Genomic DNA, 4,814 nt, shown 5'->3' with positions numbered 1-4,814 from the left:
GCCCCTAACCCCATCTCCTCTGACACCCTGACCCCTCCGCTCACCCTAATCCCACCTCCTCTGATACCCTGACCCCTCCGCTCACCCTAATCCCACCTCCTCTGACACCCTGCCCCTGCCCCTAACCCCGCCTCCTCTGACACCCTGACCCCTCCACTCACCCTAATCCCACCTCCTCTGACACCCTGACGCTGCCCCTAACCCCACCTCCTCTACCACCGACCCCACCCTCTAATCCCACTTTATCTACCACCCTGACCCCCTCCACTCACCCTAATCCCACCTTATCTACCACCCTGTCCCCCTCCACTTACCCTAATCCCACCTCCTCTACCACCCTGACACCCACCCTCCTCTGACAGCCTGACTCCGCCCCAACACTGCCTCCTCTGACTCCGACTCCTCCCCTCAGCCCTAACCCTGCCTCCCTTGCCATCCTGACCCCACCCCTAACTCTGCCTCCTCTAACACCCCGCCTCCTTTGCCACTACTCCCCGTCCCCAATCCTGCCTCCTGTGCCTCCTCCTCCCCCACCAACGGTGCGCTACCTAACCCATTGGGCACACACCCTAACCCTCTTCCTGTTCAAGCACCATAAAGCCCTGCACCCCTTGCACTCACTCTTACCACACACATCCTGGTGCACCCTAAAGGGTCCCCTCCAGCAGTGTCTGGCTAGCCCACCCCCTTGCTCACACGCTAGTGCCCACCCCTCTGACCCCAGGTAACCTGTGCCCTGATGCTCTAGGGGTTATGTGGCTACAAGTGCCACAGGGAATGCGCTCACTCTCAGCCTCTGATGGTGAACAGGGGCCAGGCCAGCTCCAGGGCGTTCGTCTGCCCACCTAGCACTGCTCTGTGTGACGTTAGGGCGCGGGACATAACCCAAGTCGAGGGGGAGGGGCAGGCATGGACTGGTCAGGGACGAGCCAGGTGCCCTTGGTATGGCAAGGCAGCAGCTTCAGGATTCGCACCCAGTCCCTGACCTCCACTGAGACGCACTGACACTGTGGCACTGTGCAGCGAACAATGGGGCAGCGCTGGCTGGCTACTCACACCCCAGCGAGTCGCAGTGGGGCTCAGTAAGCGCCAGGCCAGGCCCCACACTCTGGCCCCCAGTAATGCTGCAGTCACTAGTGATGGGCTGTGTTGGCTGGTGCTGCCTCAGACCTGCCCCTGGACGCTGGGACTCTGCTGCCTGGTGACACACACGGGCAATAGCGCCTGGAAACGCAGCTGGGAGAGGCTTGGATCCCCCAGGTTTCTGGGGATGGCTGAGCCCTCCCCACCCCCGTGTGCCGTCTAAGCGCAACTCCTAACACCATGCTGCATGCTCACCATCATCCCATGCATGCACCCTAAACAGACCCCAACCCCCACCTATAGACGACCCATATCTGCTGCACATGGGGGAGGGGGAACACACACACACACACACACACACACACACACTCTCGCCCTCTTCCCTTGCAGCTCCCAGTTGGTCCTCGCCCTGCCCGGCAGAACTCGCCAGCTCAGTCCCCACACACATATGACCCCCGCCCCCATCACCTCTCCTCCTCCTCATGTACTCCAGCATCTTTGGCTGAATTGAGCAACCTGACCACTGTCCTTCAGCAGTTGAATAACACTATCTCCCCTACCCCCCCACCCAGGGTCTTGTCTTGGTTTGGCTCACAGGCTGCAACACGGGCAAGCCTGGGGCTACTTGCCTCCTCACATCAATGTGCTCTGTCATCAGTTAGACCTGGGGGCCTGCCAGCCACAACCCCAGCAGCGCTATGGTGTGGTGCCCACAGGGCAGCCCCCCTCCCCAAACCACACACACATTAGGAGCCCTGGCAGAAATGAGGGTATCAGCAGACGCACCCGTCTGAGTTGCAGGTTCTGGCTCACCACGTCCTTATGATGACTGGGGCAGGTTCCTGTCTCCAGGCAAGCCTGTCAGGCTCTCTGCAGGCTCAGACAGCTATGGCTCCATCAGTTATACCTGGGTCACAGTTCCAGGCTTTTTTCTCACACCCATAAGGCCTATAAACACACGAGCTGAGCAGCTGATGTTATCATGCGCTTAGGCCCTAATCATGATGCACCTTCATCTGGCCCTGGGGTTGGCACTTTGTGTCCCCTACAGCCTGGCACCATTGTTCCGTGTGATGTGACGCTCTGGCCCCGCTGTGTGAGGGACCCTAGAGCATCTCTCAGAAACATGGTGCAAAGCCACCCTTTTAGCAGTCAAATGTAATCCTGGTGGTATCTGCTCATCACCATGGCGATTAGCCCTGGTTGAAGTTTTGCGCCCATTCACCGAGCTCATTATTGTCTGGGTCTAACGGGCCACGTCAGTGGTGGTGAAGGCCTGAGGACACCAGCGAGGGCCAGGCTCTGGTAAGCCCCAGTGCCTGCTCAGCTGCTGTGTCTGCTTCCCCACGGCCGTGTCAGGGCCCAGCACTGGGGTGTGCGCCTCCTGCCCTGACCGGCCACAGCCCTCGCTGATGCTGTGGCCACAAGGAGGCTGCTGATTAGCAACCGGGGCCTGCTGTGAACACTTGTGTGTGAGGCACTGCCCTGAGCCTCACGGCCCAGCCCCAGTAACCAGCGCTCCGTGTGGGGTGACTTGGGCCCAGCGCCACAATGATGTTCAGGGCTGGCGTCAAAGCTCACAGCTTAGGACGAATCTTCCCAGCCAGCTCACCTGCTGTGAACCCAGCTCCTGCCACCCGTGTTGGTAACATGATTAAAAGAGCGATGCCAGCCTTCTCCCTGGCAGGGGCCTGCTACAAGGAGGTGTCGGCCCAGCGTGTGCCATACTGGTTGCTGGTGAGAGGAAGGGGCACCACGCTCTGTAATCTAGGGGCTGAAGTGCTTTTTCTTGCTGGTGGCAGCCCTGGAAGCTTCCCGGTGCCACGTTACCTGCACCTGGGCCAGCACTGGAAATGGAAGGTGCTGCTGTGGTGTGCATGGCAGAGCAGTGAGCGGCATTGCCAGCCACCAACTGGAGGAGGGGCTGGGGATGTCCAGCCGTCCTGGGGGCGGGGGGGGGGCGCTGTTTATCTCTGACACTGATTTGCTGCATGACCGTGAGCACATCACTTTACCTTGCTGTGCCTTGGGTCCCCAGCCATAGCATGGGGCCAGTGCTGGTGGTGTGATATTGTGTTACTGCAAGGCGCATGGCAAGGCTCAGCTGAGAAACGCTGCAGTCAGGCAAAGGTCTGTTCCACATAGTAGCGGGCCCAAGCCAAGCCTGCCTCCCCCTACCCCCAGGAGGTCGATCCAGGCCCATTGTAGCTGTCTTGCTCCGAGTGCTCAGGCTTCTGGGCAAAGCCAGTTTGCACTGAAGAGCACAGCTCGAAAAAGTCACCTCTGACTGTGGCTTTACTGGCAGCACTAAATCACCAGCTCTGCTTTAGCCAGGGCACTGGTGCGCTGCATCCTCCAGGGCTGGCAGGCTGGACATGACTGGGCCCCAGCTGACTCCACTCTCACAAGATCACCATGATTGTTAAGCTCCTCCCCTTTGTTAAAATGTCAGCGTATCAAAAAGGGGATCATGCTTCTCTTGTGCTCAGTCACCCTTTAGTAATTCCTTCCCTGCGGACCTGGGAGGAACTTTGGAGACGAGCGCTTGTGCTGTGATTTGGAAGCAGAACAGTTCAATGACTCAGATAAGGAGCAGGTTTACTGCTGGGGCCATCAAACAGCATGAAGCGTTGCTGCTTGTCGGGTTTAAAATGAGGCGAAGGTGAGCGATGCTCAGACCCAGCACAGCCAGGCAGGTTACATTTGTTGCCAGCTTTTTTTTGCCTTTAAAAAAATGAAAAGCTATTCCTGTATTAACAGGCAGCAGTGGAGTTAAAAGTGCCAACTGCATTGTCTGCTGCATCCCATCTCCACTTAGCATGGTGGACGTGTGACCCCCACCCTCCTGAGGGTGGTGCTCTGACCCCTTTAGCAGCACCGAGACCACTTAGCGAGCGAGAGATTAATGAGTCTGCTGCAGCCTGAGCTAAGTGCCAGGTGGAGTTTAACTCATGCAGTAGAGGCTCATGCACTAAGTCCAGAGCCACCAGGTTTGATCCCGCTGCCGATAACTGAGGGGCTGTCGGCGTTACAGTCGGATGAAGAATTATGTGTATAGAAGCAAAAGCACCAAGGCTGCTGTGTTAATTGCAGGGTTGTCAGTGCCATGCTATTTACTATGTGGTCATTAGTGCTAAGCTGTGGGGTAACTGATGACTACCTAAGCCCCCGTCTACACACACAAGTGACGTCAATTTTAAAAACCAGGTTGGAAACTCATAGTTAAATGGATACAGCATCCACCACAAATTCATGGCAGCAGGGCCGGCTTTAGGAAGTGCGGGGCCCAATTCGAACAGTTTCGACGGGACCCCAGCAGGGATGATTTTTAAAAAAAAAGCCACATGTAAAAAAACACGTGGGACTTGTACTCACCGGGCGGTGCTCCAAGTCTTCGGCGGCACTGAAGGACCCGCCACCGAAGTGCTGCCGAAGACCCGGAGTGCTGCTAGTTAAGTAAAAATTAAAAAGGCGCCTCTTTCCCTGGCCAGGGAAGGGATTCTCACTGGGCGCAGGGCCCAATTTGGGGGAATTGGTGGAATAGGCCTAAAGCCGACCCTGCATGGCAGGGTTAGTGATCCTCTTACATGGGGGCCAGCCCCACCACACCTTCCCTGGAGCAAGCAGAGACAGGCTTTGCACTGCCTGAGTGCAAGGGCTGTGACTGGCCCCATGATCTGAAGAGGAACAGGCGGGGGGAGGCACTTTACATCCATGGCCCCATAAATGGC

The 4,814-nt window shown here is 57.5% G+C and overlaps 1 long non-coding RNA gene across 1 annotated transcript in view; it reads right to left on the bottom strand.

Moving 5' to 3' along the window:
- Positions 1–2,142, bottom strand: part of LOC142047247 (uncharacterized) — a 6,197-nt gene extending 4,055 nt beyond the window's left edge. The window contains exon 1 of the long non-coding RNA XR_012656442.1: positions 1,897–2,142. This is a non-coding gene — a long non-coding RNA (uncharacterized LOC142047247). The remainder of the gene's footprint in view (positions 1–1,896) is intronic.
- Between the last annotated feature and the right edge of the window lie 2,672 nt (positions 2,143–4,814).

Source organism: Chelonoidis abingdonii, chromosome 8 (genome assembly GCF_003597395.2).
Source record: "Chelonoidis abingdonii isolate Lonesome George chromosome 8, CheloAbing_2.0, whole genome shotgun sequence".
Lineage (NCBI taxonomy): Eukaryota > Metazoa > Chordata > Testudines > Testudinidae > Chelonoidis > Chelonoidis abingdonii.
Note: the sequence above shows the minus strand (reverse complement) of the source record. Positions and strands in the feature narration are given on the sequence as shown.